This window comes from Aedes albopictus, chromosome 3 (assembly GCF_035046485.1).
Source record: "Aedes albopictus strain Foshan chromosome 3, AalbF5, whole genome shotgun sequence".
Classification (NCBI taxonomy): Eukaryota; Metazoa; Arthropoda; class Insecta; order Diptera; family Culicidae; genus Aedes; species Aedes albopictus.
Genome location: NC_085138.1, coordinates 188,779,355 through 188,802,351, shown reverse-complemented (window position 1 = coordinate 188,802,351; position 22,997 = coordinate 188,779,355). Strand labels below are relative to the sequence as shown.

Sequence of the window (22,997 nt, the reverse complement as noted above, 5' to 3'; positions counted from 1 at the left end):
AAGTTACGGGACCTAAGCTGGCTACGCAATCCGTAAACGGCCCTATTCGCAGCTGCAATACGCCTTTTCACTTCACGGGAAACGTCATTGTCACATGTCACAAGTGTTCCAAGATAAACAAATTCTTCAACAACTTCAAACACTTCCCCATCAATCACTTCCTCAGGACTAACACCACTAGGCCTGCTTCTGTCTCTACCCGCTATCATGTACTTCGTCTTGGTAGAGTTAATCGTCAAGCCTATCCTCGCTGTCTCTCTCTTCAGAGGAGCATAAGCTTCCTCCACTGCCCTACGATCGATGCCGATGAGATCAATATCGTCCGCAAAACCGAGGAGCATGTGCGACCGTGTGATGATAGAGCCATTCCTCTGCACGCCTGACCTCCTAATCGCTCCTTCGAGTGCAATGTTGAACAATAAATTTGAAAGAGCATCCCCCTGCTTCAATTCATCCAAGGTCACAAACGACGTAGACACTTCGTCCGCAATCCGAATACTTGATTTTGATCCATCCAGCGTTGCGCGTATCAGCCTAATTAGTTTCGCCGGAAAACCATGTTCTGATATTATCTGCCAAAGCTCATTTCTTTTCACTGAATCATACGCTGCTTTAAAATCAATGAACAGATGGTGAGTCTGCAAGTTATATTCCCGAAATTTATCTTGGATCATCCGCAGGGTAAACATTTGATCCGTCGTTTATCGGCCCTCATGAAAACCAGCCTGGTATTCGCCGAGGAAGGACTCCTCAAGAGGTCGCAGTCTGTTGAACAGGACACGTGACAGTATCTTATACGCCGAATTTAAAAGGGTAATCCCTCTGTAATTGGCACACTCCAGTCTGTGCCCTTTCTTGTAGATTGGGCATATGAGGCCATCCAACCAACTTGAATTTGAATAGTTTGACTTAAAGTATTGTTTAATAACTAAAATATGCTGTTTATTTAGTTTGAAGCATCTTTCACACCACCCCCCCACCCCCCCCCCCCCCCGCCCCTCTCCTAAAATAAAATATATGCTGCAGAAAATCTTCATCTATTATCAAGCGTTTTTTTTTCAACGTTTGTTTTTAAACATTCTGTAACAAATTTTGAAAACGACGTATAATCAATGCTACACCATTATACGTCTTTTTTCAAAATTTGTTGCTGCATTGAGGAGTGCTTTTTTATGTTCCCATATGATAAAATGTTAAAGAAGTGACATCCAATACTATCGATCGGATTGAATATATCCAGTGCAACTGTATAACTATCATAAAAGTCAAATAGACGACTAACAAGAGTAAAGAATGGTATGCGATAGAAATTAAAACATACCCAAATTTTGGATTTTTTTTTTCGGAAAAAAATATGTAAATTGTTTTTACAATTTTTGTTTGTTTAAAAGTGTATTTCGTTTGTTTTTTCTAATTTCTCAACCTTCTTTATTTATATTATAATAATACTATTTTTTATTCTTTTGAAAATAGTTTCTGCTTTTTAATATATTTATTTATTTGTTAACTGCTTTTAAATGCTTGATTATTTTAAATGCGGTCGTTAAACCAATTTTATTTTTTTTTTCTCTGAAGCTAGAATCATGTGTGAATTAGAACCGTAAGTGTAAAATGTATTTCTTTCATATTGTTACAGAACGCAAATACTTCGAGTAATGGAGAAGCATAGAGAAATCGACTTGGTCGATCAATTAGACAGCGATTCCCTAGAGGACATAAATTTTTCTTCCTCGTCTGTATTGAATACGTCGGATCGCAAGAACATGTACGTTGATGACGATGACTATGATAATGAGAATAATGTCACTTTTATATCATAGACTTAAGTTAGTTAGTTAGTTGCTTATATCGTCATCGGTTACCATGGACAGCAAAACAGAAACCGCTCAAAATAATACGGTGGAAATGGCGACAATAAGCTGCTATCCACTATTGTCGATTCGAATGACCAAAAGCAAAAGCATGGGGCCCGTGGCGTAGTTGGTCACACGTTCGCTTCATATGCGGATGGTCATGGGTTTGATTCCCAGCCCCGGCACTTGCAATTTTTCGTCAGTTGCTTTTCCCCCGAGAGCAACTGACACTGACCCTCTTCTGAGCCCCATGGCTCAAACGGACCCGGATACCTGTACATCGGCGAACTGCTACTCATAATGGACCCCCTATCAGACTGGAAAGGAACAACGGCCATCCATCATCATTGTGGTCATCCTTCTACCATGTATAGAGTAGAAAAGTGAAAGCAGCAGAAAGGCAACCAGTTCGATAAAGTAGAATAGAATATACAACTAGGCGCTGTACAAAATGTAAGTGCAGCTGTCAATTGAAATCGCTCTCGTAGTGCCCTAGTGGACAATAGAGCTGTAATTAGGTTAAGTGATTAAGAATAAAAAAAAAACAAAAGCGTCTCAACACTGAGAGGCGGCTAGCAGCAATGACAAGCATAAAATTGTTTTTAAATTTACCATTATTGTTAGAAATGTTCAAATTATTGCATAAAATGTCATGAAAAAAATTAACTCTAATGGTTTTTGGTTGGTTAAACCTTAAAATGGGATTGGGAAATGCAACTGTAAAGTAAATTGTGGATTGATAAAGGCTAAAATAAATGTTTCTGTGTTGAAATAAAGACGTGCCCTAATGCCTGTGGGGTAAACCTGTTTGATACTAGCTTTACTAAATGAGTTAGAAGACTGCTAAGTGAATGAACTGCAAGAAGTGTCAGAATTTTTGTACCCTGTTTATTTAAAAACGGATATTCATACAAAAATGCAAGATATGGTCGACCAATTGGCTTATTTCATTCAATCTGAAGAAAATATAACAAATGAGTCTTAGTTTTGAACCACATTCATTTTTAACATAATTTATTTGAAAAGAACGTCTAAATAAGAAGCAAGTAGTTCATGCTAAAAATTTGAATACTTTCGGTGCCACTTCTCGAAATGTGAGCCGTCCAATGTATGTTATTTCAGCCAGAATACAGTCTAGAATATATTGGGAACTATTAGAAGACGTAATAGGGAAAATTGCCTATTCTCGGCCGTTTTGTTCTCTTCGTCTTTGGGGGTTTTTTGAAACCTGTTGAACTCGGAGTTGGTCTCAAATCCTTCCCAACTAAGCTAAATTATATGGCCAAGTTTCAGGCAACTTGGCTGACAAAAACCCCCATGACGAAGAGAACAAACCTGCCGATAATACCCATTGTCACCCTAGTAGTAAACACTGTGATTTATGCAAGTGAAACCATCATATTTCTTCAAAACAATACTTAAATACGTGATTTTTTTATGGTTTGCGTATTTTTTTTCTGTTAAAAACATTGTTTTTCGTAAATTTTCAACCTGCACTCGTCATAAAATTTCCATTAGATTCTTTTGAAACACTTCCGATAAAAATAACTACATCAAATCTCAATTTGGAAACATTTACAACATTATGACATATTTATATGAGATGTATGAAAAATTAATATGGCAACACTTCCAAAAACGATCTAATTCAAGATTTACAAGTCGATCTATAATGCAGGTCACCATGCAAAATGATTTTGTTGGATATTTTTCGAAATTTGTTAGTTTTTTTTATTATGCAATTCCAAAAATTGTACAATTCGGCTAAACGAATGTCTAGGCAAAAAATGACATCTGAAGGGTTTTACCCTCGTTTTTGTTCCAGTGTATATGAAACCCAAGCAACACACTTGTTATAATAGAGTAACGACAGCGCAAGTTTTGGTTGTATAGAAGTTTATTTTACGTAATTCTAACATAGTGTTGAAATAACGTAAAATAAACTTCTATACAACCAAAACTTGCGCTGTCGTAACTTTTATATAACATGTGTGTTGCTTGGGAAGTGTGATGTATCACATTTTTATAAAACAGTACTACATATGCTATCACTTCGATAAAAAAGTTCAATCATAAAATCTTTTGTATTAGTTTCCTGACGCCTCGGCTAAACGAATGTCTATCACTGTAGTTAGGGAATGTACCATGCTATGGCAGCAATTGTCCTATCGCAATAAGGTTAATCTGTACTGGGTTCCTGGACATTGCAGAATAGAAGGAAACCAAATACTCCAGGAAGGAAACCAAATAAACCAAAGTATTTAAGGAAACGAAAAAGCTGATCAGTTAGCAAAAATAGGGTCATCCATACAATTCATTGGTCCTGAACCATTTTTTGGAATAGCTCCTTGTGCCCTAAAAATGGAGCTAAGGAACAATGAACAATCTAAAATAAAACTTATCTGGTCGAATACTTCAGATTGTCGTCAATCTAAGCCAGGGTTTTCAGACATTTCGGCTCGCGGTGCACTTTTTGGAAATTAATCGCTCCGCGGTGCACATGTTCAGTATTGTTAAAAGAAAACAATTTCAAATTAGTCAAAAAAGCTGTTGAATTTGTAATAGCAATTCCAAGGTGCATACAGTATACACTCGTCATTAGTTTTCCCCCACCAATTATGACACTGTCTTACTTTTTTCAACACTTATCGGAGCATAGCGAAGTGACACAGTTATTTGATAATATTTCTTGCTGAGAATGAATCTGGAAACTTTCAGACAAGTTCTTTATAAATGCTGAATCAAATCTTGAGCCGAATTAGTAGTGTTTTTTTTTTAAGAACCTCGGTGAAGACCTTCCAAGATTATTGAATCGTCTCGTAACCTCACTTTTTAACTCTTCAACGACTATAAAACTGGAATTTGCGGAGAATTCAGGATTCGAGTCAAATTGAAAATGGACGAAACGACAATTCTCGTGATTTTCTACAAACTACGAGCTAATTTGATGACAAAACTCAAGAACTAACGTTCGTTGGACAGGTAGGTTTGAGGTTAGAAAATCGCCACTAGAAAATTGTTGATAGACGTTTTTCCAAGACTTTTACTGGATTTCTGAAAAATTTCTAGCAAGACACTTGGCTTGGCAGCTTTATTTTCAGAACTTTGGCATATATTGACATTATTTTTGATAAATTCCTTCCAGGCACTCTTGTTAATTCGGAAGGAGTTGTGTGTTCACTTGATTTCGAGATCAGTGATAGATTCCTTCTCTGGTACAGTAGATGTTCGATAACTGCAACATGTTTACGTTTCACCTACCGAATGAAATTCGTTAACTGCAACGACTGACAGACGTCAACGACTTGTCAGTTGGTCTGAAAGTGTTCTAAAATGCATTCAAAAGTGCATCGCTATGCAACTGTTGTCTGCTTTGACAGAAATTTGACGGATAGTGGTGCGATAACTGCAAAACTGTTGCACTTACCGGACTTGCATTTCAAAAGCATTGCAGTTAAAGCGTTTGCACCGAGCGAACGTTTACTGTATCAAGCAAAGCCACAGATATATTAGTAAGATTTCTTCTGAGCTTTTTTAGCGTTTAACTCGCCGACTGTAAATAAAATAATAAAAATATTACTCTCAATTCCTTGGAGCACCTTCAGTTGTTCAGTTGTTCTAATTAAGTCGAACTATTTTTCATGAAATAGGTAATGAACTTAAATTTAAACTTAAATATGCAAGACTTTTCTGAAGTGCTGCGGTGCACTAGTCATGGCTTCGCGGTGCACCAAGTGCACCGCGGTGCACGATCTGAAAACCGCTGTAAGCGATTCATTGAACCGGACGCCACTAAAACTTTAAGGTTAATAAATCTTTTTTTTTATTCTTCAATCACTTAACCTAATTTACAGCTCTTTTGTCCACTAGGGCAATGAGTGAGCGATTCTAATTGGATGCTGTACTTAGAATTTGTACAGCGCCTAAATGTATTCTATTCTAATTCTGCTATATCCAACTGGTGGCCGTTGCGCTGCTTTCACGTTCTACCCTGTCATGGTAGAATGATGAGCACGAGGAAGCTGATGTGTGACTGTCGGTTGTTCTTGTTTCCAGTCCGATTGGGGGTCCATTATGAGTTGCCGGTCCAAGTATCCGATTGCCGATGTCCAAGTATCCGGGTTCGTTTAAGCCATAAGCTCAGAAGAGGGTCAGTGTCAGCTGCTCTCAGGGGGAAAGAGCAACTGACGAAAGTGCCGGGGCTGGGATCGAACCCATGACCATCTGCACCTTAATAAATCCTAACAAACACGATTTAAGCATTTACACCGGACTAGTGACGGATCACTGCCCTTGAAAATATTACTTAAATATTATTGGAAAATTGCAAGACGATAAATGTAAATTTGAGAGTGAGTGCACTATATAAAAAGGGCTGCAGATATCTTGTTAAGGGCGTATTGTAGCCTTGGGACATCTGGGCCTATCATCCAAAACAAGTTTAATGTTTCATTCGAAACGTAAAACCTGAGTGGAAAGTACGCCAATTGCTGGGAGGATAGTCACTGCTCTATAGTGATGACTTCTCTGAGTAAGGCAAAAACAAAGAGGATAACACCACAGTAGATCAACTTAATGGTCGCTGTGGTGCTATGTCACCAACACGAAAAAAACCCTCATCCCTTAGCACGGATCGCCTGACTCTTCAAATTGTGGTTCCCGCTTTGGTGGACTTTTACCCCCGGAACAGGTGATCCATAGTGTGATTCTAAGCCGGCAGCTCAATTTCATTTTGCAGCCCACTTCAAATAAACACAAAATAATGGTACTGAGTTGTACTAAGAGAGTATATTCTTTGATTGAATAAGTTTTCACAGCAACCTTTCAATCAATGCAATTAACACCACTCTATTTAATGCCCCACAGGATACGGTAGTAACTATTGACTCAACTTCCAGAGGCATTCATTCCAGTTTATGTCTACAGAGCCTGGCTAGAATAATTAATATAACAAAAACGACAAACTTGAATCCCCAATCACTTAATACCCATTTCCAAGTAAAACCATTAGAAAAACCAATAAATCCTCGTTCTGTTTTTATTGCATTTCATCGAGTTTCCATTTCGCACAGTGCTTCAGCCGCAGACTGTGTAGTCTGTGGAGCAAAATATAGGATGCACATGACTACTACTCTATGGCCTGGCCAATAATAACATAAACTCACAAGGCAGAAAAAAGAATGGTTCCACCAACAAACAACCATGCACGGCAACAAACACAAGGCCGGGGGATTGCAGTTTTGCCATATGCCCAACATACTACCGGATTTCTCGAGTTTATGGATACGTTCCTGTTTTGTCTGCGGGAGAAGCAGTACAATATGTGGTCCAACTTTCCCACAAACACCACAGTTTTATTTTAGCAAAAATTATTCCCATGTTGCCCATTTGAGGCAGCTCGCACTTGCAGAACATATAGACATACAAATAGATGTCTTATTCTTCTTCTTCTCCTCCTGGGTACCCACAAGACTTGGTTGGCAATGCACAGCATAACCATAAAAACTTAATTATCATACCATTTGTGATCCGCGTTTCGATTTGGTTCACAACTTTTCTCGTTATCGCCTTGGCTTCGGTTTTGGGTCATCAAATAAATAAATAACTCCCGTTTTGGGAGGCAGGCGATGACGTACGTCTGCGTTTGCGTTTGTATCTTTGTTGCTCTCTCGTTGCTCTGATGGCAAGAATTGTTCCTCAACTTCACAGCAGTTCTGTTGAAACCATATTTCATCTTTTATTTTTTATTCGGAAGTTGTCGGTTGGTTGGGGAGGAAGACTGAGCAGTAGCCCATGCTTTCTACCACCCACATTTTCCTCTAGTCAGTCAGTGGTGCACTTCGGGGTTGGCTAGTGGTGGTAATTTCTAAACAAGTTTCCTTTTTTCCGGAAGGTATGTATATTTCTGACCTTCCATTTCAATTATATTAGAATTATTGCATTTTGAAAACTAACCAGGAGGTAAAAAGTTTTTCTGTGGGCGATGCATAGGCCGACCCTGAAGTGGTTCCTATGCAAAATCTATCACTCTGGTCGGTATAGCTGAGGTTCGTTCCAGCACAGAAACATGTAAATCTTTTCTCGGGCTAGCCCGATGTGATGCTGTTGTACGGCTTGAACGTGTCTCGAAGATAATGGGAAAATAAAGCAAAACAAATGATTTATTCATAAATATTTCAACGCCACAAAGTTGTTAAGCGGGCTGCAGCTGGATGTTAGCTCAGTCACACACAACGACCATTCGGACCATTCTAGAACGATTCGACTATGCATAAGCTCTCGTATAAAAACTGGAAGCCAAGTGCTGTTCAATTACTGCTGTTGCTGTTGGTAGGAGTTGCTGCTGGAGATGAGATGGATAAGATAGGGTACGGAAAGTCAAACCAGGCTGCTGAAACTTCGCTTTCAACGTAACTTGAGCGGAACGGACGGATGCCGTCCACAAACAATTTTGCGAAAGTTTTCCCCCATTGTAGCCTATCATGGATAACTTTCCAACCGGGATGAATGTTGGATTCAAATGAATCATCGAGAGAAAAAAATCGCTACGAGGATTAAATTTCACGGATACTCTTGTCGTGCAGAACTCAACCTCGCCAATTGGCAGCTAATTCTGTTAACTATAGTCAGTTTACCACGAATCCAAATTGCTAGATTAATCCAGATGATGAAATCAATTACTCAATCAGCCGTGCAAACCCTCTTAATCCCCTCTGAGACAATATCAATTCCTTCAACTGTTTAATTAATAAGGTAAGGCATGTAACTGCCATTAAACGACACCATCCCGAGAGCGAGAGCCAAAAGAAACCATAAAACAACGTTGTCACAGCTGCTTCTCCGCCATCCGCTTTGCTCATGAAATGATTGAGAAACCCCGCTGCCTTGCGGAGAGTGTTTGTTTGTCCATAATGAACCCATTCCATAGGAACAACCAGCGGGGACGCTGGCTGGCTGGACTGCATGGCGCGAACCCTGTGATGCATTTGTTTGATCGTCTTTGTCCTTTTGTCCGCGTGGTGTGTGTGCTCTATCTTGTTCTATGCATCAAATATCGAAAAATATTGATTATCCATAAAACTGAATTCAAACGCCTCATACACGCACTGCCATCATCAAGCGTAGTGGTTCTCCAACTGTTGATTGAGACGCAGTCTTTCGTACTCTGCTGGCCTTATCAGCAAGCACCAGGAGAAGTTTCTGCATGTGAGGCCTCCACCTGCCCCGGCCCTTTTGGGGACTCCTTTCCAACCGTGCGCTCGAATCAAACCCGACGCCACGACAGCAACGCTACCATGATGTTCTCCTCGCGGCCACTTAATCGCTTAAGGGTCGATTTCGACCGCAGGGCACCGGCATGACCTACATAGCCGACTCCGAATCCTTGGATCATCTTTATTTCGTTCTTAACCATAGGGGGGAAACCTGCTCAACAGACACCCGAATAGGAAGGTTCGAGTAGTGTGGGGTTAAGGCAGCAGCAACGAACATCGAGTCCATCACGGTAGCATGCTGGCGCTTAGCCAGTTTCTCGAGTTGTCCTCACCACTCCCTTCAACCTCGGAAGGCGGGCAGGGTCAACCCCGTGCCCACGTCCAACTGATTTGCAGACATCAAGAACTGATGCATACGTGCAACTAGGTCTGACCTGCTGAAGGTAAGGGTATCACTACCCTCCAGACCCTATCAGCTGCCTCAGAAGGTTGCTGACAGCAGGGTCTCAACCTGCCCCAGCCCTTATCGGGGACCCCTTTCCAACCGCGGGCTCGGATCCAACATAGTAGACCCTCGTCACAACAGCAACGCCACCACTTCCTCTCCGCGGCCACTTAATCGCTGTAAGGGTCGATTTCGACCGCAGGGCACCGGTATGACCTACGAAGCCGACTAAGAATCCCTGGACCACCTCTTGTATCGCATCCAAACTAGCCATTCTCCGAGTCTTCGCGCCACCTCCTCTGTAGCTCCAAGACGATGTGCGTTATAGCCGTTGAAACAACATTCCAGCCAAACTCATCCCTACATATCCTTTGGACAAGATTGTCTGGAGTTGTGTCCTCTTCGCATGTGGCAAGCATGCGGTCACGCATTGTGCGAAATTATGGGCACACGAACAAAACGTGTTCCGCCGTTTCCTCTAAATCAGCACAAACAGGGCTTCCGAGAGAACCCGCATGCCCGAAACGGTGTAGATACTAACGGAAGCAACCATGGCCTGAAGGACCTGTGCCAGGTGGAATGTTACATCCCCATGGCGCCTGGTAATCCAACTATCTACCCTCGGTATCAACCTATTAGTCCACCTTCCTTTGGTGGAACTGTCCCACGCGCGCTGCCATTTGACCATAGAGGCCATCTTGACAGTCCTGCGTATGCCTCTTGTGCCGCACATTTCTAAGCACGCCATGTCCTCCATGATAAGGATGCCGATAGGCACCATACCAGAAAGAGACGAACCAGCCAAGGGCTGAAAGTCTCTTTAATAAAGACAAATCAATCAATCAACCATACCAGTGATGACGCAAAGGGCGTCGTGTGACACGGTACGGTGCGCACTCGCAACCCTCAGGCACATCAGCCTGTAAGTATTTTCCAGCTTATCACGGTAGCTTTTGGTACTTCGCGCAGTGCTGCCATACCTTAGTATGGACGTAGCAACACTAGCCAGAAGCTTGCGCTTACTGGCGTACACCGCAAAGCTATTGGACATCATCCGGGACAGTGCCGCAATAGCTGTGAAGGCTCTTTTACAAGCATAATCAACGTGGCTACCGAAGGTAAGCTTATCGTCGATCATCACGCCCAAGTGTTTGACGGAGTGCTTCGATGTGATAGTGAAATCACCTTCACTGATCACCACCTGCTGTTCTGACTTCCGGTTGTTCACAATCGTCACCTTAGTTTTATGGTGAGCCAACTCCAGTTCACTGGACCTCATTAACGCCCCCACAACCTTAATCGAGTGAGTCAAGTAGTCAACTCCACTCATTCGATCGTCTCACCGAAGACATCGAGCGTAATGTCATCGGCAAAGCCGACAATCTCCATTCCCACTGGGTAGTCTAACGTCAACACCTCGTCGTACATGACATTCCTTAACACCGGACCAAGGATGGAACTTTGCGGGGCCCCTGAGGATATGTGAAAGCATTTAAGACCCACCTCTGTGTCGTAAACTAGTACTCGATTATGGAAGTAACTTCCAAGAATCTTGTACAGATAACAGGATATTCTCAGTCGTAGGAGCGCATCAGCAATAGCCGGCCAACTGGCGCTATTGAACGCATTCCTTACATCCAGAGTCACTACCGCACAGCAGCGAATCCCCATTTCCTTACCCTGGAGCGCTATCTCAGCGGTTTTTGTAGCCGACAGGATATGGTCTATGGTCGACCTCTTCTTCCGGAAGCCGTATTCGCTACTCGAGAGACCATTTACACCCTGGATATGCCTCAACATTCTATTGAGGATGATCTTTTCGAGCAGCTTCCCCGCCATGCTGATCAAGCATATTGACCTATATGTCGACGGGTCTACGGGTGGTTTCTTCGCCTTTGGCAATATAACCGGGCTCTGCAAAGCAGGCCTGAACATCTCGGGAGCCTCTGCAATAGCTACTTTCAGGGCCAGGTTCGGTGTATTTATCCGTCGTCCAGTGCCGCGACAAGCTCTCCCGCTTGAGTGATCTCGTCTAGGTTCTTCACCTTCAGAGTCGCCTCTGTTGTAAGAGCCCTCACCTCGACCCCTTCGCCAAGGACCTCTTCCGCCAGGCTTTTATAGACGATGCCCTTGCGTTCCTTGTCGCGCCTGAACTCGAGAATCATTTCACTTGTACGAGTACGTCGGCTCTCAGATCCACGAGCTTGGCGGTGCTTCGCATCGTCCTGAAGATGTCTGAGTACTTAGACTGTTCGATCTTGTTGACGAGCGCGGCCATAGCCCTGCACTAACGTGGTAAGAGAAGAAATACTGTGGGGGTGCCCAGATACCCCACAGGCTCCGTAAACGATCGAGCATTTGTTTTATCCCCTCGATCACTCATTCTTCGGCACGGGTTGCTTGACATTTCGAATTGGGGTTAGTAGTCATATTCTCAGCTGGCGACTACGTATCTGACTCGCAAACGGAAGGTTTTCCAGGCCTCGGGACCGTAATCCGTGCAGCTACGAAGCTTCTATCTTCAAACCTCAAGAATGCCCCACACTCACAGTCCTCGTTGGTCCCATTTCGGTGATGTAGTTGACGGGCTTAGAATGCTCCTTTGCGGATTTCCGATGACCAGCAGATTTCATAGAACAGACAATTGGATGCGATTCCATATGCTACTTCTAGTGTTTCACCTGAGTGAACTCGGAGCGGTGACGGTGATCCAACGCACCCATCGCATCACAGTGCGACCACAGGACTGTTGGCTCGTCAGACTTCCCAAAGTAACTTGATGAGCCGAAGAGCTCCATCCGAGACGACTATGAATGGCAATGATTTCGTATACTAATCGGAACACTGCAGTACTTCATCTGAGCGTTCTTCGGCTGGCTATCTTATCGCACTTCTTGAATAAACGTGTCTACTCCAGTCATGTTGAAACGCTCCTTGCGAACACACTTTGATAGGTGGTTATTCCAAGATTCACCCGAAGATCACCAACCTTCGCTGGCTCATTGGATCACCTGAACGGGTACCGCTGTTCCACTCGAGTGGACTGGTAGCTGTGTACAGGCTCCACTGGATAGCTTCGTCGACGCAAGTTATGTCGGGAGAAAAGTCTACGTCCAATCTGCGTGGAACCAATCGTTGCTGTTGGATAGGTCTCACTATTCCCGTGGCTCATTTGTGAAGAACGGACTAGCATGCTTCTCCTAGATCACTTCAGGTTGCTCATTAGACATTGCAGAATATGCCTTCTGCAACTCATCCTGTTCCTTGAGCTCCGATGCCTCCTGGTCAACCTTGGAGTGGTACAGGTCCATGGTAGTATAGGTCTAACTTCTTCTCGTACGTCCATTTCGCCTTCACCAGGTTTTCGTTTATTTACCGGATTTTCGACGTGACCTGTTCACGGAGGTGTATGAACCGCTGAGTCTCATCCATGCCGGCCTCCGCATGTTCTTGGGTGCGGCGGCTCATATCCACACGCAATGGACAAACTTCACCCGCTTCGGTGATTGGTCGACAAGTCCTCTTTTTGATGTTTTCTCAGCTGGTCGCCTTACGAATCAGGGGACCATTTCTCTCGTTGATTGGTGGGGTATGTTGTTTCGGTATCTACCGGCGGTAATCCTTGACAAGTATGACAACATCTGTACCGATCGTCCACTAACTGGCGAGAATTCTTGGTCGTCTCGTTGACCGGGACAACACTTCGCTAGAGCTGATTATCTCGTTGATCGGTTGGGAATCTGCTTGGTGTCTTTGTCGGCAAAAAGGATTTCATCCTTGATGCCAATTGTCCTCTGACTGGTGGGATTCTTCGGCTTGTCACCTCGATTATCTTTGATTCCCATGGAAACAACGGAACGAGCAATTGTTTGGCGCTACTTTCTACAGAAAATCGACTGTTCATTAAAGGCATATAATGAGTTCAGTTACCTTTGGATATTAAGAAAGCTTTTGATGCAACGCAATTGTGATATCCTTTCCAGAGTGAGCACCGTCGCGTCGTTTGAAAACCTCTGCTCCTGCGCCTGGCTCTGGAAAAAGACTTGATTGGTTGCGGTCTATGGCATCATTCTCTAGCTAGCTAGGATCTCCCCCGGAGAGGGACAACGCTTTCGGCCATCGATAGTATATGGCTTGCAATAGCGTAAAGTTTGTAGGTTCACAACAGGCTGCTAGGCCAACCGAGCCACCATCATCATCTCGCTCCGACCAACCACCACTGGACGGGATCCGACGACGGGGGGATTGTTTCTGCTTCGCTGCAGTCGACTGAGGGAGAAAATGAAATTCGATATCGAGTAAATGCGGCGGCGGCGGGGTACCTAATGCTATCATAAAATTATCGGTTCAATTTTCGGGTTCCTTGGGAAGCCACACTTGGACGGCTCGGCGCGGCAGGATATGCTGCGGGCTACGATATAAGCTACGAAATAGATTTGCAGGAGTGGTTTCGTGTATGACGGTCAGTTTTGGGGCTTAGTTTGTGGTGGCCAAGAGCGAGGCTGCATCGAACAGTGATCGAGTTTGGTAATTTGGCTATGCGCTTGCTGTTTGTTGCCTCAATTACGTTGATCCCTCTTGAAAAAGGATTTGGTTGTTGAATTTACGCCACATTAAATATGTTTTCAGGCGATATCACACAGCTTGATGAAATTTTTTTGCGCTGGGGGAGTACGCCTAAGCCTAATTTAAAAATAAATTGAAAAAGTTTGTTTGACTTTAGGTAAGCTTGAATTACATACAGATACATCCTTCGTGAGTTAACTTCAATCGGTAAAAAAGCCTGCGTTTCGGCTTAGACCATATTTGTATGTATGGCAGTCACAAAAATAATCTATACCCAAGGAAGTTTAGGAAAGTTCCCTAACGCAAAGTTCCTGGACCGACTCCATGATGAATCAGCCTAGGGCTGAAAATCTCGTAAAAAAGATAAAAATAATAATAATTCCTGGACCATTCGAGAATCGTGCCTGTCTGGGTCTTATTGACCCCAACATTTTACTGGGTTAAAGCAGCTTTCAGGAAGTTTACCAGTGATTTATTGAGAAATTACTCCAAGCATTTTTTTTTTCAGAAACAAGGATTCCATTAGAAAAACTTCCATGTATTTTTTCAAGAATTACATCAAGGGATTATTTCAGAACATCCTCTAGGATCTCCTTCAGAAATTTCTCGAAGGATAGATGATCTACTATGGTTTACTTCAGAATTTCTACTGGAGATTTCTGAGAAAATCATTGCTTTGATAGATTTATCAAAAATCTTTCAGGGGATTTTTCAGACATCACTCTGTGGATTCAATATGAAATCATTCTTTAGATACATTCCTAAACTCCTCCCGGGATTCTTCTGAAAATCCCAAAAGAATGATTCAGCGAGTACTTTTGAATAAAAAAAATCTTTCAAAAATTCATTCGGATTTTCTAAAGTAACTTTTAAACTTCTTACGAGATTTCATTCAGACTTTACGCTCTAGGGGTTCTTCCATAAATTTCCGAAACAGTTCTTTTTGGAAAATCTTGCATAAAGATGTTTCAGAAATTTCTCCGTGCATGTTTTCACAATTTCTTCCAGGGAGTCCTTCAAAATTTCTACCAGAGATTACCTCAGGCTTTCTCGAAGGATTCCTTCAGAAAATCTTCCAGGGATTGCTACAGAATTTCCTTCAGGGATACCTTTGACTACTTCTCTTGCTTTGTAAGTTTCAGGAGAGATACTTATGGACAATATTAGGAAATTTTCTTCAGACATTCCTTCATAAATTTAACAAAAAATCTCTCACGTATTTCCTAATGAATGCCTCCACTGTTATATCCAAAACATTCTCAAATGGAATCATGAAATCTGATCAAGGTTTTCTTTGAAAAACGTTCCATAATTGTGTTTAGAAATTCCTCTGTAAATTCCTTTAGAATTTTCTCCAAGCATTGCTTCCGAAACCATACCAGGGATTCGTTTGGTAAATCTGCTACAAATTCCTTTAGAATTTCTTCTAGGAATTCTTTCAAAAACTATTCTGGGATGTACTTAAAAAAAAACCTGCAGGTAATTCTTCCTCTAGGGTTTTTTTTTTCATAAAGTTCCAAGAAATACTTTAGAAAATTATTCATGAAGTACTTCAGAAATTTTCCAGTCAACCAGTGATCGTATAAGACGTTGAATATAATGTTAAAGTGGAGGGGATATGCGTACATTTCACTGGCGCCTAAATGGAGGCGTGTATGCATGCATATGACCTCCCCTTTATCATCTTATGCAAGATATTGTACAATTACTGGTTGTCTGTTTTCACCAGCGATTTTTTTAGAAAATGGTCCGTATATTGCTTGGCTCTCTGGGCCGGAATGGTCTGTATGGCTTAGGCAATGCAACCTTTTTCTTCATAGCGTAAAGTCTTCACTGGGACAAAGTCTGATTCCCATTTTAGTGTTCTTTGAGTACTTCCACTAACTGAGAGAGATTGCATGTGTATATTAGTATGGGACAAACCTCAAATTTTCGCTCCAGAAGACTTTTTCGATTCCATTTAGGTCCCATATAAACTGTGCAAAATTTCAGCGCAATCGGGAAAACTATAATTTAGCGCAAGCGGTTCAAAGTTTGCATAGGATCTACTATGGGAAAAGTTACACTTTCAGATAAAAAATCCCAGTGGTTGTCCCTTGTCTCCTTAATTCAAATCGATGAACGTTTCTTGTAGAAAAATCATTTATGAAACTTTACTTCGTTGACCGCAAAACGATTAGATGCTTGTGGAAAAAGTTATTGATTTGTTACCGATTAGCGATCCAACGAACGGTTTTTTGTTTTGTTTTATTAGCAGCACTGTAGCTGTTGCCTTGGCTGCTGCTGTTTCTAGGGGTGGTGATGCCTTCCGCCACCCCATGCAGCAACGGCAGCAGCAGTGCTGCTGATAAAAACAAACAGAAAGCCGTTCGTTGGATTCACTAATCGGTAACAAATCAATAACTTTTTCCACAAGCATCCAATTGTTTTGCGGTCTTCAAAGGAAAGTTTCATAAATGATTTTTCTTCAAGAACCGTTGACCTATTGGAATGAAGGAGACAAAGGGCGACCTCTGGGATTTTTTGTTTGAAAGTGTAACTTTTTCCATAGTAAATCCTATGCAAACTTTGAACCGCTAGCGCTAAATTATAGTTTCACCGATTGCGCTGAAATTGTGTACAGTTCATATGGGACCTAAATGTGATCTAGTATACATGGTGTGGCAGGCGCAAAGATGCTCTATGCGCAAAGAATTCCAAGAAATTTCCTTTACGAAATATGTCTGGGCCTACCTTCCATCCTTCAAAACAGCCTATAGAAATTCCAGCAAAGATTGTTCCAAGGAATCAAAAAAAAAATCTTGGATTGATTACAAAATCGCTCCATGGACTCCTTCAGAAATCATTTCAAGCATACTTCCATAAAATCTTTCATTAATTCCTCCTGCGGTCTCTTAAAAAAATCTTCGGGAATTATTTAAAACATTCTTGTAGTCCTTCATATATTTTAAAAAGAATTTCTTTAGAAATATAACTGAGAATTCCTGTGGAAAGCTAACAATAGATTCCTTCTTGAGAAGCACCACCAGGAATTTTTTAAGAACAACGTCAAGATTTTTTTTATGAAAATCTAAAAGGGATTTTTGTAGATATGTATCCAGGGATTAATTCAGAAATTCTTCGAAAGTTTCTTGCTGCAATGTCTCATACGGAAACTTCATAAATTTTGTCAGGGACTCCTTCAGTCCTCGTACTGGTATTTCTTCATGATTTCTTTTAGAAATTTCTTCAATGATTTTCTTGCAAAATCTCTCATAAATATCTTCAAGAGTTCATTCAGGGTTGGCTTCAGAGATTCTCGCAGAAATTCCTCCACAGATGTTTGTATGATATTTTATAGTTTTTTCAGCAGGAATTGCTCTAAAGATTCGTGCTGAAGTTAATATACTAAAACCACTATTTATGCATGTTATTTTTATGCATTTTTTTTTATTTATGCACCTATTTTATACCCTGCATAAAAAGAAGGTATCAATATTGTGCATGAGAAAATTTAATAATGACGGTACCTATTGCAATGGTCCAGGGGACCCAGGGGATGTTCATAGGGAAGAGCAAATGGAGGTTACAGGGCCGTTTCAGGAGGTTCAAAGAGGTTTCAGCGAGCTATCAGGAGTTCTCAGGGAAGGTTTTGGGGTTCTGAGGGGGTTTTCGAAAGCATTGCTGAAAGTTTCAGAGGATTTTCGACGGGTTTGAAGGCGTTACAGCTACGTTTTCAGGGGTTTACAAGGGTTTTACGTGTGTTACATGGGACCCGTGTGGGTCTTATGGGGGGTTCGGGTGTATTTCAGAGCGTGCCCGGTGGGATTCAGAGGCGTTACGGAGGCTGTTCGGGGATTTCGGAGGGCCTCAGGTGCGTTACATGGAGTCCGAGAGGAATTTCAGAGTCCCCGTCTCAATATCTTTTGAAAAGCCCTTGAAATACCTTTTGATTCAATGGTATTCTTGAAACCCCGTGATTCGTCCCTGACCTGTAATGCCCGTAATATCATTAAAACTCCTTTGAACACATCATAACCAATTTGAATTGGCTCTGAAACCCCTTTGGGCTCATTAACCCCATGAAACGCACATGAAAACCCCTTGAAACGCCCCCAAAACGCTATCAACCGCCCCTAAAACTTCATGGAACGCCTTCAAAATGTTCCTGAAACACCTAGAAATGGCTTTGACATACCTAAGAATGCCCCTCAAATCCCTTGCAACGCCTTTTGAAGGCTCCTGGGATCCTCTGAATTGCCCTTAAGAGCTCCTTGAAACGTCCCTGAAACCCACTTAACACTATTGAAATGCTTCTAAATTTCCCGTAATCTCATTAAAACGCCAACAAATCTTGACAGAACGTCCTTCAAAGGCTCCTCAAATTCCCTGCAACAACCCCCTGAAACGCCCCTGGAGCTCAATGGAACCCCCTTTTTTGGGATCTGGGAACTTTCTGGAGACCCCCTTCAGCCCCACCTCAAATGCCCAGGAGCAAGGCCTATTCTCGCGAGCTAGAATCCCACATTGAAGCCTAAACTTGATTTATGCATAAATTTCCCTCCTTTTGTGCCTGTTTTTAGTTTATGCACATTTTTATTTTATGCACTCCAAGCCATATGCACAAAAAGAGGTTCCAGTGTACAGAGATTATGTTAGGTATTTTTCCAAGTACTTCCTAAAAAATACCTCTGAGGATTACTCTAGGAGTTCTCCACGTATACTTTCAGGAAAGCTTTCAGAAATCCCTGCAGATATATTTCTAACCAAATTCCTTTTAAACATTTTCAGGATATTGTTCCAGAAAACATTTTTTTCGAAATTTGTATGGACGCTAGATTTGGGCAAGACTCCCAGAGAGAAATTCCCATTGAAGTTACCATACAAATTCCCGAGCGAGCTCCTATAGAATTTTTCGGAAAATTGTTCAAAGATATTACTGATGGAATATCTCTACAGGAGTAAGAGTCGTCGAAGGAAGTCCTAAAGGAAATTCGGAAAAACATCTAATGAATTTTCAAAAAAAAAAAAAAAATCCAATGCAATTTTTCGCAAGCATGAAAATAGGAATTTTGAAGGACCTCCCAAAAAGAATGCTTAAGAAATTTTAGAAATAATTATCAAAAGCGTTGCTCGAACAATTTGAATATAGTTACCGAACGGGTTCTTAGAGAAAATGCTCGAAAAATTTTTAAAGGAATTGCTGAAGGCATTAGCGAAACTACGAGAATTGGGGAATGATTTTTCTAAAAAGTTCTAAATTTCGTAAATTCTGAAAAAAATACCGAAGAATTGTTAAAAGAAATTCCCTAAAAAGCCTCGAAGATATTTTTCTGGGAAATTCTTCCAATGAATTGACGATAATATTCCTAAAGAAGGTTTCGAAGCAATTTTGAATGGAATCGCCGAGGGCATTTTCAGATAAAATGCTGCGAAAATTTCAAAAACAAACCAGAAGAATTCACGAAGAAGTTGTCTGAAATAAATTCTTGGGACAATTTCTTCATGAGTTCTTTAGTGATGCTTTCGGAACTTTGTACGAAAGGCATGTGATGTAGAAATTCTGAGTGGATTCACAGAAAGTTTTTTTTTTGAAAAATTGCTTCTAAAAATTTCTAAAAAAAATGCCCAGAAATTTCCAAACGCATTGCCGGTTTAATTACTGAAGGCCTTACCGAAGAAATTCTCAAAGAGATTTCCGAAGATTGCTAAGTAGATTTCATAAAAGTAATGGCCAAAACAATTGCAAAAAGACTGTTTAAACAATTAAAAAAAAACTAATTGAAGAATTCCCGAAAAGATTGATAAAAACTTCCGTAGCAAAATCCGAAGAGTTTGCTGATGAAATTGTTAATAAAAGTGACAAGTTCACTCATTAAGGAGTTGTCTAAGCAATTTCCAAATGAATTACCGCAGAAAATTTTCAAAGGATGTGCTGAAAGATCCTTTGAAGAAATTTCCATAGCAATTTTCGGATAGGTTCAAAGAAATTAACAAAGTCAATGCCAGTTAAACTGAAAAAAAAAATCTTTGCCCAACAAATAGCTGAGAAAAAGCGAAGAAATTGCCAAGAAATGGAATGAATGTTTTGATGAGGTAACGCAGCGTTCAAGCGTGCTTTAAAGGGGTTTAAAGTTCTCGAATGATTTAGAATTCGATTATAATTTTATTTATCATGTAATCCAACCCAAACAACTCAAACATAATTGACGCCCGAGGATGAGAACTTCTCCCATACAAGCTATCAGCATCAGCATGTTTCCGAAACTAATCTGCCTGCCAAAACGGCAGCCTCCTCCCCCAGTTAGGTTACACACCACATTAACTATGCAAATGGAATGAAAGAATGGTTGTAACACTTCTTCCCTCCTTTGAGAAAACTGTCATAATATTTGACCTTTTGTCGTGTAACAATTTGTTAATTTTATTTTTATGTAAATTACCAACTGAACCGAACCCACATCAACGTCACGGGTGCTGGTGCTGGTGGTGTTAGGAGTTAGGAACCATTCTCTGGAAATGATTTGGGCCAAACTGGCTGTAGGTGACTACCCCAGACACAACTGATGAAGTGCCAGAATGGGAACTCTACTGTCGTTCCGTATTAACGCAGAAAGCAAGTTCCTTTTCGACCCGCCACCGATGTCACATCACCACCGCACATGTGCCAGCAGTAGTGGATGGGATTTTTGTTTCTTTTGATCTCTGAACCGTCTCCATCCATATGAAGCACTACAACTCTCGGCTTTGTCGCTGGTAACATCCAGTCCAGACCGGAGCGAGTGGAGAAGAACCTCGATGCGATGAAATTCCTGTGGTTTATGGAGCATGAGAAAGTGCCAAGGGTTCTGCTGCGGGAGTGCGAGTGATGTAACATCGGCTGGCACCATTAAGCCGAGCCGAGCTGCTGGAGTTTATATCGTTCCGTTGCGATTCAGTGTCAGCCAGCAGGGAACTACCGTTGAACAAGTGTCAATGATGACGATCTCACTCGGAGTTCTTTTCGCGCAACAGCTTGGATGTCTCATTGTAAGAGGAAACCATTCTTTCACTCAGCAACCGCTTGTCGACTATAATTTTACCCAGATGTTGTGCAAATGCCGCTCCGAGGCCACTAGTCCGGATATGTCACAAATCTGGCAAGCCATGTCAGCTGGAGGTTATGAACGGAATGCGTTTCATTACGAGAGAAAATCTTTTCATGTCATCATTGGTCTATGGTCACAGACAATGAGACATGACACTTGGAACATTTTCCTCCAAAATACGCATCCATGCTGCACTGATCCGGTGAGTATGTTTCACAAAAATGTAGCTGTGTTCAAACAGAAAGTGCAAGTTTGAAAAGAAATTCATGTTAATTTCACCAGTACAACATCTGGTTCTCTCTAACAGATAATTTTGCAGCTATGCATGATTCAGTCGGGATTCATCCAGTCAGGTCGGCTGAGATCAGTTTTGCACAATACAGATGGTGAGTTGTGGCGATGAGGGCGGCCGTCGGTCACTGGCGTCAGTTTTTTTTTTCTTTTCGCACAACCATCATGATGCCATTTGCAAACAAATGTTAGATTCATGCTAGAATCAGAACTGAAGCCACAGTAGCAGATTCTAGGCAGTGCGGTACATGAAAATGTTATGTCGTGGCTTCTGGTGGGATATGTATAAAACCGGAACGGCGACATGTGGGTTAAATATAACGGCATGGTTGTTGCTTGTTGTGGCAGTTGAGTTTTAGAAAATGATTTGATTGCTTTGGAGACTTGAGGGAATAAATTATTTTAAATGAAAACTATGCTATTGAAATATCAAATTCTAGTTGACAGTATGACATTCCCAATCATACGAATGTGGAAAATTCTCACTCTGTTGGTGGAACTGTGGGCGAGGCTCCTACAATACTTATATCGTTCCTTGGAAGGCGGGATGAGGTCGACGCCACGTCTGTCTCCCGTTGCACTGATGATATGAAGAACAAGAACTGATACTACGTGAACCATAATTTTACCGCCTCCTAGTAGAAGCCATATCTGCTAATACTGAAGTAGGACGTGCCGATATACGGTCTCCATCAACCCCTGACCATTCCAGTGATTCCTGTCCATGCCGCGGGATCGGATTTAACGTAGTAGCGTAGTAGGCTGCCGCCACAACAACGACATACCAGGGAGATTTTTGCGCGGCCACCTGTCCAATAGAAGTGTCAAGTTCGACCGCCAACTCCTCGAGTTCACGTGGCACCTCAAAAACATGCCTACGTATCCTCTGGACCAGATTATCCGGAGACGTGTCCTCGACACATGTAGCTAGCCTGTGGTTACGCAATGTGCGAAATTACGGGCACACGAACGAAACGTGTTCTGCAGGTTCATCAAACCCTGTACACACCAGAACCTCGGAAGATCCCCCATGACCGAAACGGTGTGGATACTACCTAAAGCATCTGTAGTCCTTATCTCGGTCTAGCCTTGAGCGCGATTTCAGAAGTCACGAACGCCACCGGTGTAGTTTTAGGATTAAAAAGGCGCGCGTCCTGAAAGGATAAACCAGGACTACAAAATGTGACGTCGATGGTTGACTCCGCTCCGTTCCATCTAAAGGTACTTAAGCTACCTACATTAGCCAGATCGATATCTAGCACGGCCTGCGTCTCTAGCTGGATCCCGCTGGTTCGTGAAATGGTTTTCAGATTCAATGTCTGTACCAACCTTTAAGCCTTACTCAGTACTATGTCGAAGTACGATATATTTACTCCCCCAATATTCCACATCACTTCACATTTGTGTGTTGTCCTTATTCCTGCAGAGGAAAGCTTCCAGGGTTGAATTCCACGTGTACCTCGAGATCTGTTTGATCTAGTGGGATGTGTCACAGAGAGGAACCGATATTATTATCTCCTGTGGAGCATGACACCCTGCAAAACGGTGAGTCTATAAGGAG

General features: G+C 41.9%; 1 protein-coding gene across 11 annotated transcripts in view; it reads left to right on the top strand.

Annotated features, from left to right (window-relative positions):
• Positions 1–22,997, top strand: part of LOC109429157 (fasciclin-2) — a 368,026-nt gene that overhangs the window by 114,639 nt on the left and 230,390 nt on the right. The gene's annotated exons all lie outside the window — the stretch shown is intronic.